This window comes from Rhinolophus ferrumequinum, chromosome 18 (assembly GCF_004115265.2).
Source record: "Rhinolophus ferrumequinum isolate MPI-CBG mRhiFer1 chromosome 18, mRhiFer1_v1.p, whole genome shotgun sequence".
In the NCBI taxonomy this organism is placed as follows: domain Eukaryota; kingdom Metazoa; phylum Chordata; class Mammalia; order Chiroptera; family Rhinolophidae; genus Rhinolophus; species Rhinolophus ferrumequinum.
The window spans coordinates 23868852-23884188 of NC_046301.1; the positions used below are offsets into that span (position 1 = coordinate 23868852).

The following is a 15337-nucleotide window of genomic DNA, read 5'->3' on the forward strand; positions in this document are numbered from 1 at the left end:
TTAGAAGAGTTTTAATGAGGAAAAAAAAGGGCTTGTGGCTATAGGTAGGTATTGATAATAAGTGAAAAGCCATTAAAAATCTGGTTGTTTTGACACTGAATCTTCTCCAACTTGGGTTATTTGCATCTCATCAAAAAGATTCAAAAAATATAAACCACCCTAAAAATATAAGCAAAAGTATTAAGTATGTTAGCCATACTGTAGTATATTTTATACTGAAGCATCCTTTTTTGTCAATACTGTGTAAAGGCATTTATTTACACCATGTAACTATAATCCACATTATAATTTCCAGGACAAGAGAGGGTCACATTAATACAAATATGTTATAGTCTTCCCAAATAATCATACTTCAAATAATTGTAACTTAGTGAATATTCACAGACCTACGATTATCAATCTTTTTTAACAGGACCCTTTTTTGAGGAAGATAGTCTAAAAACTAAATGTAATAAGAAACACCTTGAATTAAAATGTATATTTTAAAAACTTCCTGTGTTCTGTGGCATTGAAAGGTTCTTTATTTGTACATGCCTCACGCTCAATTTCTTCCTTGGTTTAAAGCTAAAAAGAGCCAGTATTGCCTCTTCCTTCACCTTGCACTGCCCTTTTGATATCATGTTATACTTAAATCAATTTCCAGAATATCTAAAAACAGGCATGCACTTCACATTGAATTTTTTAAAAAAACCTGTTGTAGATAAAGGCTGTGGAAACAAACAAGCAAAATAATGCAGTAACCTTTTACTCGCCTGCTGGAGGTACTGTCTGCTGCATAGAATTTTAAATCCTCATCTGCAGATGCAACTGAGCTGGTATTGCCAAGAACCGCTTTTCCTGCGTGCTGCTTCACAGCTATTCATCGAAAGAGCACATTATGTGGAAAATGCGAAGTACTATCAGTTTAAGTTGCTTATACGATTTAACAACAGAACTTCTAAAATCTAGAATCTGTCATATTTTCAGATGCATGTCAGACACACTGGGGAAAGGTCTTATTACAGCTGATGCACACTCCTCCTAGCTAATGTGCGAGACTGGGAAGCCAAGAGAGGTAATGAAAACATTACTACAACATCCTAACGTAGAACAATGTACTGAGCATTAAAACCTCCTATGATTTCTATTATCGACAAATGTATAACATGCCCAAATAATTTGAGATTTTTATTACCTTTATAATTAACAAAAGCCTATAAATAAATCATTGCGCCTAATATTACAGACAAGCATCAATAAAAATCCCCACCAAATGCATTTTGCTATGAATTGCTAGCTACTCAGCATCAATGTTGTTTTTAAACAAAACTATGAAATAAAAGACCCAAAGTATAGATTACTTGTGAAATAACTAGACATGTAATGCTTCACCCCTCTCATCCTCCTACCAATACCCTCTGGATCTTATATTAGTTATAATTAAAATAGAATGGAAGCAATAAGGGCTATTTTCATTACATATTATTTTTCCTTCCGTGTCAACTAATTTAATGTACTATTGATTCATACAGATAGAAGAAGGCAGCAAACCAATAAAAATAAAGCCTTAAAAACTATCAGAAAAAGAAACATAATATTGTTTAGGAAAAACGGTTAATATTTAACTTTAATAGTCTAGCTATAGATACTTTTAAAAAGAGACAATACTAATATTTGCTCACCAATAACAATGAAGCAACATTATTTTTTAAATAAACTGCATTTTAAAGTTGTGCTTTTCGCCTTAATTTTAAGTAACTCTAAATATCAAAAACTTGTTTCAAAAATTTAACAATCTATTTCTATTTAATTAATTTCTACTTCTCTGAGAAATAAGGTAACCATTCTACAAGGCACTCTAAAAGATGTATAATTTACAAACCAGACCATCCTCCCTCAATGCCCAAATTTATAAAGTAAGCACAAGCTAACTTCAATAGTTACCCTAAAGTAAAATGTATCAAATAGAAACTTACCCAATGGACACTACTATATGAGAGTATTTTTTAAAACTATTCTTTCATTTAAAACTCTTTACTGCCATATATAGTATCCCCGTGAGAAATAATTCTAGCAGTTCTCAAAATATGAATCTTTGGGATCCCTGAGACCATTACATGGAGTCTACGAGATCAAAATTATTTTCATAATATTAAGATGTTAATTGTGTTTTTCACTATCCATGTCTCGAGTACACACTAGTAAGTTTTCCTCAGACGACATATCATATATAGAGACTTGAATGCATAAGCCAATATGAGAATTCAACTTTCTTCCATTAAGCCAGACTTCAAAGATACTTGCAGAGATGTAAAACAATGTCATCTTTCTCATTAATTATTTCACTTCAGGAAAATATGGCTATTTCCAAAAAAAATATGTTAATTGTGTTAACATGTAATTAGCTATTACTTTTAATTGAATTTAATAAATGAACACTTTTAAAATTTAGTTTTACTTTCTAATAGGGTAACTATTGAGAGATATAACCCAAATAAATCAAAGCTCTTTGAGGTCTTCAATAGTTTTTTAAGAATGTAAAGGGGTCCCAAGCCAAATAAACTGAGACTCACTAGATATTTCTGTTCACATTTTTCCTTAATTCAAGGCTTACAGTTTGGGGTTATAAAAACAACTTCAGTAATTTTAAAAGCAATGATTCTAAAAGCATTCACTTTAGAATATCAAATATAAAATGCTTCTGAATTTTCACTGATGTCATTTTAATATTCAACTTTCAGTCATCTTAATTATTGAGTATAATTATTACCAGCTGTGTCTCACAGTACTGTTGAAAACTAACATCTATTTTTTTAAAAGATGTATAATAGATAACTGCTAATTATGATGTCCATGCAGTAAGACATTAAAATTTAGCTGGCAAACACATATAGCTTGAAAAAAAAAAAATCAGTTGTTGGGAAAAGGAAAAATGCAAGATTATATATTTTTAATATAAAAAGAAACCGTAAGAACAGTTTCTAAAATTCATCTTGCCTATACAAAATCAATTGTTTTAAAAAAAATTTTTTTCATGAGAATACATAAACTTTAAATAAAAGACATCTCCAAAAGGGATTGCCTTTCAGTAGTAAAGAGATGATTAGGGAAGAAAAACTTTTAAGACTATATGAAAGACAATCAGAGAAATTACAGTATAATTGAATTATTTTATAGCGATTCCTACTGCTGAGACTATGTTGAAAGTTTGATATTTTAAGGCTTTACAGTCCCATGAGGGAGAGATGGCATCTAACCCCCTAAATTTGTAAGTACTAGCCGACATTTTCTTCGGTAAGTCCCAAAGGGTTAATTTTCAAGGGGGTTCTCCTTGGTTCTGTCCTTGGCCAAATCCCATGTCCTCAGTTTTTCAAGAGCTCTGGTTCCCATTCATTCGTTTATTCACTTATTCAACTATTTACTCACACCTACCATGTGTTATATAGGTAATGAAGATGGACCAACACACAAAACAGATAAAAATCCCCCTGCCTTCACTGAACTTGTTTATTCCAGGGGGAGAAGAAGACACACAACAAACAAAATAAATATTTACTATAGTAGACGGTGATAACTGCTAAGGAGGAAAAAAAAAATCAGAAGGAAGGACAAAATGGCCAGGAAATGCCTCATTTTCTTATTAAGAATATAAGTAATATTTTTAAAGCTTTAAGAATATTTTTTTAAATATTGAGAGAGGAACAACAACAGCAAAACTTGTGGTAAATGAATAAAAAATTCAATTTTTTAAACGAAAAATTTTAATTATATAGGAAAGTAGAGAGAAGAGTATAATGAATTCCTACATATCTACTTGTCACCCATATTCAACAACTATTCAAGATATTACCAATATTGCTGTATTTGTCTTTTATACTTATTTTGAGGTTTTTTTTAAGTCAATCTCAGACATCATGTCATTCCCACTCCCACCCACACACATCATGTATCTTTAAATAATTTTGCCATTCCCTTACATAATCACAAAATCACTGTATCACACCCATGAAAATAATAGTTTCCATGGTATTAACTAATACCAGTCAATATTTGAATTTCCAAGGTTGTCTCAAAAATGTTTTTTCTAAGTAATTTAAACAGAATCCAAACAAGAACCACTCTTTGTATGTGGTTATTATGTTTCTTACATCTCTTTTACTTGAGAGCAACTCCCACGCTCCTCTTTTTTATATACCACTGAATTGCAGAAACCATGTTACCTGACCTATATTCTGAAACTGCACACGTCCTCACTGTGTCACTCACTTTGTACCTCAATTTCTCATATTTCCTACAAAAACTTTTGATAATAACTATTCCAAATTCCAACCTCAAAAGAAATACTAGAGATATAGGCAGTCGACATAAAAGTCCTGCTAAATCCAGAGAATCAAATAGCAACTTAAGTCTATTGGTAATTTTTGAATACTTGTTGAAATTAATTTGAAAAATTTAACGTGGTGTAATAGCTCTGAAAAGACAGAAGAGGGAACTATAATATTTAGGAATCCCACACTTAAGTAGCACTAAATGTTTTAAATTTAAACATTGACTTTCAACTTGGCAATGGTTTAAAATAGTGATTACTGTTTTATATAATTCTTGCTTCCAAAAAATAAACAAATAAAAACCCTAGAATACAGAAGAAAAAGACTTGGAAGAATAGAGTGAAGACTGAATACACAGATACTATATGTTGTATTATACTAATAAATAATAACCATTAACAAAAGCTACCATTTAATATTACAGCTGACCCTTGAACACAGGGGTTGGTCAACCCTCATGCAATTGAAAATCTGGGTATAACTTTTGACTCCACTGAGACTTAAGTTGTCTTAAGTCTCGGGATCCACAGGAATTGGTCCCAGGACCCCTCAGAGATACCAAATTCGAGGATGCTCAAGTCCCCTAGATAAAATGGCATAGATCAATGCATACCGTCAGCCCTCTGCATCCACAGACTCCCAACCTCCGATTGAAAACAGTACAGGTATTTATTGAAAAAAATCTGCATGTAAGTGGACCCATGCAGTTCAAATCCATGTTGTTAAAGGGTCAACTGTATTCTAACAAACAATGCATTTGTATTTTCTAAATAATCTTCGTCAATAATACATAAGGATATCTAAATGAAACCCATGTATGCTTTTTATTTTAATTCAAAATGAGTTCAAGATACGAGGTATGATCACAAAATATGCTGAATGTTTAAATTAAAAAAAAATTATAACAGTAAAAGACACATTGCCATTAATCCCCTTCAAAATACTCCCCCTTGCTTCGAACACACTTATTCCATCGTTCTTGCCACTTTCTGAAGCGGTTCTGGAAGTCCTCTTTCATGAGTGTCTTTAGTTGTGCTGTCGTGGCTGCCTCGATGTCCTGAATCGATTCAAAACGTTTTCCTTTCATGGTCATTTTGACTTTGGGGAAGAGCCAGAAGTCACACGGTGCCGGGTCCAATGAATGAGGTGGATAAGATACACCATGTTTTTACTTGATATAAACTACTGTACCAGAAGCTGTGACACAGAGAGTTGTCATGATGGAGGATGAAGTAAAAACACTCACAAAAGAAGTCTTCCAGAAGAACTGCTTCAGAAAGTGGCAAGAATGATGGAATAAGTGTGTTCGAAGCAAGGAAGGGTATTTTGAGGAAATTAATGGCAATGTGTCTATTACTATAATAAATTTTTAAAATTTAAACATTCACCATATTTTTTGATCACACCTCCTATGATATTTTAAATAGTTTTTGTTTTGCTTTTAAAAAAAGAGATCAGGAAAATCCAGAAATTAAAGGTTGTATAGCAAATTGCTTTTACATACTCATTTCTTCAAAGGGAAACTGCAGAAAGACTGTAGTAATAATGACATCTCAAGAATAAGTATATATGGTCTAACATGTTTGTTCTAAAGAATACTGATACTTTTGAAACAAATTTAATTTATATAAAAATACAAACTTCTCACTTTAATTAAAACTAAAGTACTTTATGCAAGCACATAATAGAAGAGCAAAGTTACAGTACACAAAGGACAGCTACAATACCAAGGCAAGACAGAACAGAGTTAGCATGTAAGCACAGGACAGAATTCTGGTAAGCTTTCTGTTGCTATCTAAGGATCCCTTTGACTCCAGTTTCCCATAACATGTTCTTTATTTCCTTTGGAGTCCTCATGAGCAGCACCTGTAATGTTCATATTTCCACCAAAATTTTGCTTATGTCAGTTTGGATATTTCTCAAGCTACAGGCTTTCTTTACCACGCTCCTTACTTTCTTCTGAGTCCTCATCTTCAGCATTTTTAACATCTGCATTTCTACCAAGTCTATTTATGATGATTTAAGTATTCTCTAGGATGACTTAAGTTTTCTCTGCTGTGCTCCTCACTTCCTTCTGAGGCTTCACCAGCAGGCTTTAACATCTCTATATCTACCATCAGTACATTCCAGGCAATCTAGAATTGTTCTATCACGCTCCTCAAAATTCTACCCATTACCTAATTTCAAGGCCACTTCTACATTTTTAGGAATTTCTTACAGCAACACCCCTACTTTTGGGTACCAAAATCTTACTACCTTCCCATGGCTGCTGTAACAAATTACCGCAAACTTGGTGGCATACAACAACATAAATTTATCATCTTACATTTCTTAAGGTCAGAAGTCCAAAATCAGCTTAACTGGGCTAATTCCAGTTGGGCTAAAAAGTTGTTGCCAGGTCAATGTTCTTTCTAGAGGCTCTAAAAGAGAATCTGTTTCCTTGCCTTTTCTGCCCTGACCTTCTTACCCCCCTCTTATAGGAGTCTGTGACTTCACGGGGCCCACCTGGATAATCCAGGATAATCTCCCCATTTCAAAATCCTTAACCTAATCGCATATGTAAAGTTCCTTTAGCCTCTTAGGATAACATATTCACAGGATTTGGAAATTAGAACACGGACATCTTTGCAGAATGGTATATTACTCAACCTACCACAACACAAAACAAAAAGCATTAAAGATAAATATATCTATATACCGGGGGTGTCAAAAAAATGTATACAAGTGGACACTTTGGTCAACGTTGCTCAAGCAGTAGTTCACCGTAATCAGAAGTGTCTGGACGCTGATGGTAACCACTTTGAGCACCTCTTGTAACTGCAGAAGTCAGACGCAACTTGTATTCATCTCTTGTTATCGGTATATAGTTTTTCTTTCTTAAAATGTGTATACGTTTTTTTGGCACCGTGTGTGTGTGTGTGTGTGTGTGTTTACATATATGTGTGTATCTATATCTATATATCTATATCTATCTCTATCTATATGAACTGGGCTTCTTCAAAATAACAAACTTTTGAACTTCAAAAGAGTGGTAAAAAATGAAAAGGCAAGCCACAAACTGGAAAACACCTGCACATAGTTATCCAAAGGACGTTTATCTTGTTTCTTATAAAGGTAAACATATACCTACTATATGACTCCATTATTCCACTCAGGAAAAATGAAAGCACGTGTCCACATTAAAAATCTGCCATACAAACATTTGTAGCAGCTTTATTTATAACAGACAAAAACTGTTAAAAACCCATTGCAGCAACAGATTAATGGAAAACAAACTGTGATATATGCCCAAAGTGGAATACTATTCCATAATAAAAAAGGAACAAAGTATTGAAAGTTCACTCAACAAAATATGGATGAATTCAAAGTTACTAGGCTGGGGAAAAGAAGCCTGAAAAAAGAGGAGATACATTGTCTACTTATATAATTTTCAAGAAAATACAAACTAACCCATAAGTGACAGAAAGTAAAACTAGTGGCTGCCTGGAAATGGGGGGAGGGAAGGAAGAATTACACAGTTACAAAGAGGTTTCTGGGGGACGATACATATACTCATTATGTTGAACGTAGTTGTTTCATGAATACAGTCGTATGTTACAACTCATCAAATTATGCACTAATTTATCTCAATAAAAGCAAACTTAAAATTGAAAAATTAGACCATGAAAATGAAGCAGAGAAATTAATATCTGAAACCTATTCTCTGGTAGAATCCTAATAAACAGTCTGGAGACAAAGAATCCCAAAGACAACTCAAAAGATAAAAGAATCAAAGATATTACATTGATACTGTAGTAAAATTAAATATACATATGTATGTAAGTGTGTATGTATGAGAATATATACACATACTCATGCATATGGTCTTTGGCCCCAGTTCCTAGCACAGAGATTCACAAACCCTTGGAGCGTCTTTTGTTATTCCTTCTCTGATACCAACTAGGTGTCCTACAATTCAATTCTGACACTATCTACCCAGAGTCAGAAGGCAGAAGTTAAAGGAACGATTCTTCAGTTCTGACACTAACTCTGTCAGCACCCCTATCAACTATCTGAATTTATGTTTAAAAAGGTAACTCATGGTGGTGTCTAGACAGTTTCAGGAGAGGGGCTGGTCACCAGAAAAACTTTCAGCCCCACCTCTCGAATCTCCAGAGAGAGAGGTTGGAAACTGAGTTCAACCACAAAGCCTATGATTTAGTTAATCATAGTTTGACTAATGAAAATCATAGGTGACATAATGAAACCTCAATAAAAACAATTAATATCAAGACTCAAGGGATCTTCCTGGTTGGTGGACACATTGACATAGTGGGGGGTGGTATGCCCAGGTAACAGGAGAGGAGATGGAATCTCTGTCGGGCCCACTCCCATCCCAGACCTCACCCTCGTACTCTCTTTCATTTGGTTGTGCCTGAGTTGTATCCTTTATAATAAAAGCGTGCTCCTAAGTATAGGGTTTTCAGTGAGTTCTATGAATCATTCTATCAAATTATCCAACATGAAGGGTACTTGGGGAAATCACGGAATTTGTAGCCAAGTCAGACAGAAATGCAGGTTGCCAGGGACCCCACTTCTGGCAGTCTTCCTGGGAAACATGCCCTTGAACTTGTGGGATATAATACTAACTATGGGTAGTTAGTGTCTGAATTGAACTGAATTGAATTGTGGGACACCCAGTTGGTGTCAGAGAATTGGTGTAGGAACATAGATATTCTCTGTGGAATTCAGAAAAGATTTCCAGTTAGAAAGTAAAGGAAAAGGGTGGTGGTACTCAGTTTCCAATGGAGTTCTCCACCACACCAATCCTCCCTAACCCCATTTAAAAAAGGAGAAAGTTCAGGAAGCTTGTAATTTGATGTTTAAAATAAACTTTCTAGGCAGATTGACACAATAGTTAAACTATACTAGTGATGATGCACATTTAGTTACACCTTCTGAGAGTTCTAATAAATTTTTAATGAGCCTTCTGACATTTTTAACTCTCAAAAGATAAAGGATATGTATCAGCTTAGTCAACTAAAAAGAATGATCCAGATGTACATGATCCAGCACAGCGCAGAGACACTGAGAAAACCAACACATCTGGACGCTAAGTCAGACAAGTCTCAGGAGGCAGTATTATCTTAGGCAAGCCACCATCTCATAAACATCCACCTGTTCATTCAAAGATGACAGCATAATAATCTCATGCTAGATTGCTGTCACAGCCCCATTTCTTTGTAACCCAGCTCCATTAAGAACGAACTTACTTCTAACTGGGAAGAACTGCTTACAATGTGAATATGAGAAGAAAGTAGGAGGAAAAAACAAAAAAGAGGAGGGGTAGGAACTTGTAACTGGGAACTACCAGGCTATGTTCAGTTTGCTACGTCACTTCTATGGGTCACAGGAAAGTTTTGGCATGTGATGAGAGACAGATAAGCAATTCAATCTTTTCCACTTTGCAGCCCGTACAGCCCTAACATAGCCAGACAACCACAACTAACATGTTCAACAACTGGTATGAGCTAATGTATGGTATTAGGATCTAGTTACTCCCTCTCTGCATATTCACTTCCAGGTGCAGTGAAATGGCCGCAAAAAACAGGTGCGGAGCCCCGTCTAGGAAAGTGGTGTAAGTTACCCGCCTCCGTAGCACAGCTAGTTCACACGACAACATGACCTGACTACCTAAAACAGCATTCAGTCTATCACTAACGCTGTAAGAAAACTAGTCAAGGCAGAGGGATCACTTCAGTATCATCACATTTTCAAAACCATCAGCACTTCCACTTTTTCCAATTGAGCTGACTCTACAGTAAAACAAAGCACACTTCTTTACACTAGTTTCTTCTGCCTAATAAGCAAGATGGTGTCATTACTCCATCTCCCTGTGGTAAATAAGGGATTACAGTACCAAAGCCAAATTAACTACCAGAGTAGCTAAAACAAGCAAAGAGCAAACCAAACAGTCACTCTCAAGATTCCTTTTACAGACAGCAGTCAGTTCAGTCAGGCTTGGTGAGGTGACGTATCACAGCATTCACGAGCAGTGGTTCCAAACCAGGGCCGGGCAGGGCAGGAAGCACAGTGTGGAAAAGCATAGTCAGTACTACAATAAATACTCCAGTTTTCTTTGTACTACAAACTACAGGAAGCAATGCTTTTTAATCCCTAACAACACCTTCTGACTGCCTATGGATAACAGGTATGGGTGGGAACAGGTGAAACCATATCTATAAATATATTCATATCTATATCTACAAAATGAAGAATGGTTTTAACTGGCTTCAGAGAAGGGAGAAAGAAGGAAATCTAGGGAGAAAAACTAGAGCATTAACATGTCTACTTCTAAAAGTCAGGGGTGAGTCAAACTAAATTCTCTCCAATGGCATCACTGTATAATAAGTGAGAATCAAACTGGAAACCCTAAGTTATCAAAAAATAAAACTATGCTCATGATATGCTACTTTTAAAAAAGCATAGTGTATGATGTATTATTAAAATAGTTATATCAAAAAATATTGTAAATTGTTTTACTATCCACATGTTCTATAGAATTTATATTTTATCATAATGCTTTCAATCATATTGGAGCTAGAATTACTAATTTTCATAACAAATGGATTCAGACAAGTCAGAAATCCTCAAAAGCAAGGTCTGGGGATGTACTATATATATGTTACTATATAAGTAAAGATGTACTATACTTACTCTGAGTTAAAGAAGTAGCCAGTATTCCATGACAAGTAACAATACTAAACAAATGAAATTTAGTTTATACTATTAATAGTGTAAAATAGTGATATTCAGCCATTTTCCCCCAATAGAACCCTTTCCAAATGAAATCTTACGTCTTTTAGAATTGCTTGTGATAACGATGGGCTGACGAAAAATTGCACGTTTTTGTTTACCTCATCAATGGTTCTCTTGCTTCCAGGATTTCCCTCAGTAAATTTCCAGCTGCTTGGCTAGCCCTAACTTCTGTCCGATTCCACTGGGACAACAGAAGGCTGGGGTATACCCAAAGACAAGATAGCCGCAAACATACAATTCTTACACATTGCAGTTGCAGGCATTAAAGGATAACCTCTCATCAGGCTTCTGCCTCCTTTTGGTCATTTTCCACTGCTTTTAAATAGTTGGGAATTTTTCTTTCAATATTTTAACCAGAATTTATCATTGTTATCTGAGGGATGGTTCACTCAACTACTTTCTGGCTTCATTATCAAATATCAAAACCTCAAAATTCTATCAATGTTGACTGAAAAACTTCTCACATCCTTGACTTGTATTCCTTCCACCAAATTAGGACTTTGGTCTCATCACACAAGAATTTAAAGTACTAGTACCTTCCAGTCTTCTCTCTTAACTCACATAGTACTCAGAGAAATTTCTTGCCTGTATATTGCTTTTATCATTAGAAAGTATTTTCTATGAAAACCAGGAAACACGTAATCAGAAACTAATTTTAACTTTCAACTCCACCACTACTTGTAAAACCATAAGTAAATCACAATCTCTCTCATCCTTATTTCTACCATCCATAAATAAGAATATTATCTGCCTCATTAATCAGTTAAGGTTAGGACCAAAGTACGATAACTGATGTGGACAAAAGTGTACACAAGTGTTTGCAACAAATGTTATAGGGCCTGTGGCATGATACCAGGTGAATGGTTAAAATCATTATCTAAAAAAACTGAACAGATTGGGAGACTCAATAAGTACATTCACTGATTTAAAAACCATTTAGTGAGTTCCAATCACATATCAAGCAAGCACTGTACAAGGCAAAATTCTTCAGCTTGCAAAATAACAATGTTGGGGTGCTGAGGACATAAAGACTGAGATAAAACAGGTAATGAAGGAAATGTGGCGTTTGTGAGTCATCACAAATTTGTGTTAATTTACATAATGAAAACAGCCCATCTCCTAAAAATGATATTTAATGAGGAGGAGCAAAGAGCAAAGCTTTAATCCAGTCTATACTACTTAAGAGGTATATAAAGCAAAAAGCAATAATAAAGAAAACAAACATTTAGTCAGAGCAAAAGAGCCATTAAAGTACAGTATTATAGGAGACAAAGACAGAAGTGAATGTTAAGCAGCAAAATACCAAATGCTAAAAAAGGTAGGGCAGGATGGAAAAATAAAAGATACAGGTTTAGCAACTGGGGCTCAGTCTTTGGGATGATACAGAGCATTTTAACATCAGCATAACCAATGCCTATCTACCTGGTTTTGTGAGAAAAGTGGTTTACTGTTACATGAGGAAGCAGAACACTAGTAGAAACAATAGTCAAACTGCAGAAGGTGGTTGAATAAGAGTTAAGAAATTGGACACTTAGAGTCGACTATAAATAAAACAAACCCAGTGATAATGGGAGGAATACGAAGAAGAGAAGTAAGGTATTTTTCAAGGTCAAGTGTGATAAGGCAGAGAACCCAGCACAGAGCATAAGAGAGAGAATACAGAAAACAGCAAGGGTTCCATTGAAGGAAAGAAGGGGTAAGATTAAGAATATAGATGGTAGCTTTCTAGAGAAATAAAAACATCTTATTCTTTGATGAAAGACAGACTGACAAAAGAAAAAGTATAAAATAAGAAATGAAAAAGGAATAAGAAAAAGAGGGAAAGGATTGATCACTTGAGGACAGTGGAAAGGTTCCAAATAACTAATATATGGAATGAAATAGAAGATCAAAAAGAGATAAGGATTACCAGGAAGCACTGAGGCTAAACTAGGAGAGGAAATGTGAATATATACTCGGAACCTCCCAAGACAGTAAACGGATATAACTGTAACAAAGCGAGGCAGTCCACAAACGGGGAACAAAACAGAAGAAATCAATGGCTGTAATTATTTAGATTGATGATAGACTGGGAAATTTGTGAAGAAAGATCAGGAGAATGGAAATCTTGAGTATTAATAAGAATAAAATCGAGATGGCTACTAGATTGAATGTGGGTTAATCTGGATTAATTTTTTCATTTAAAGAGTGAGTTCTAAAGGAAAAAGCTTTTAGGAAAACTTCCCTGCATTATATGCTTCTGTAACTATACTGGGAGAAAAAGGAGTTAATACTACCATGCAATGGTTTTCAGAAATTTGTGCAAAAATGTGTGCCATTTAGAATAATCGAAATCCAACAGCTGACCTTTCCTAAGTTTAATAAATAGTGGAAGAGCATTCTGAGGAAGAAGAGCTTAATTGTTCCATCTTTACAGCTCTGACCAATATCTCCAAGGAGTATTAGGATAAGCAGAGTAGCAAACTCTAGGACATGTGCTGAGAAGCTGCTAGTACATATAGTATACAGCAGCCCCTACTGATGTTAATGACAAATTAGTGGTTTGACCAAAGGGTAATCCTTTTTACCTGTGTAAAAAAAAGGGGTCTCTGGTTAATATTAAATCCCCATTTCAAATATAAAACTCAGAGAATTAATATATACTCAAGTATTATGTCAGTAAACATATAGAACAAGAGGAGGGAAAGGGGAAAGAACAGTGCACAAAAGCCATTTTGCCTTAAATTCAGCCATAAACAGGTCATCAAAATTCTCTTAATTACCGCATTTGATATACACCATAGGAGGACACAAGTCTCTCAACTAAATCTTGTCCTTATTTTTTATCACAATGGAAAATTTAACAACATCACGAATGACATAACATCAGATTTTATTTCCTTTTCCATTGCAAAATGTCCATGGATAGTATAACACAAACTACAAAAACATCAATGTGAAGAACAACAGTACCCATCCAATGGGCACTTAAGTAATTGTTATCCAATGAAAACCATGATTTACAATCAACTAACAAGAAGAATACCAATAATTTTAGCTCTATTAAATTTCATTAAAATAGACTTTTGGTTATTCGAAATTAACACAGAATATGTTAATTTCTGAATATGAAATTAACACAGAATTTTAGATGATACAAAAGATATAAACAAAAATAAATTCCCTGAAAAAAATACATTTATTATACTATATTACAACCCTTTTGCCCTGACATAGAAAGCCAACGCTAAGAATGGTGGCGTCCCACTGCTATATGGCATTTTTCTTAAAAAATTAAACATGGTAGGCCAAAATATTCTGAAATATGCCTTCAATTGATAAAAGAAGCCACATAATGACAAAAATAAGAAACTAAAATGCTCCCAGAAAAATTAAGACATATACTTCATCAAGCAGAAGAAAATACACATTTTATATATACATAACAAAAACACTGAAATAGTATTGCTTACAAATAACCTGCACAAGATTAAAATCATTAAGATTCTCAAAATCTATTGTCTCTTCACAGGAAAAAGTAAAAAGAACTGTTAATACTCTTAGCCTAAAAAGCAATGGCTTTATTAAGGTATAAAATCTAATAAATCATGGCAGTATTTATTAGATTGATAAACTAAAGTATTAAGTTCTTCTCCAACCCAAAACACTCAATTCACAAGAGTAATATCAATAAACATGTCACACACAGCTAACACTTTCATGGTAACACATGGGATCAACACATAATGTTTTGCTTAAAACAATTAGCTAAGGAATCGAAGCACAGATACAAGGATAATTGCTTCCTTTGGGCTTAGGCTGTCAAATTCAGGAAATACCAATGCTTTATAGTTCTGTCAAAATTAAAACCTTGTCACAGACCTAGACAATCAATGCATATTTATTTAAAACTAAATTTGTAATATGACAGTAAAAGCACAGCAAAAGAAAAAACAGATAATTTGGACTTCATCAAAGTTAAAAACAACCTCTTCCAACTCTGGTGTCATTTTAGACACCAGAAAGAAAGTGAAAAGACAATCCACAGAATGGGAAAAAAGTATTTACAAATCATATATCTTATAACAAACTAGCTTCCAGAATATATAAAGAATGCTCACAAATCAACAATAAAAAGACAATCCAATTAAAAAACAGGCAAAGGACTTGAACAGACATTTCTCCAAAGAACATGTGTAAATGGTCAATAAGCACATGGAAAAATGCTCATCATTAGTCATATGGAAATAAAA

At 34.4% G+C, this 15337-nt stretch overlaps 1 protein-coding gene across 4 annotated transcripts in view; it reads right to left on the reverse strand.

Annotated features, from left to right (window-relative positions):
- The window catches only part of FBXW7 (F-box and WD repeat domain containing 7), a 173020-nt gene that overhangs the window by 118961 nt on the left and 38722 nt on the right, over window positions 1–15337 (reverse strand). The gene's annotated exons all lie outside the window — the stretch shown is intronic.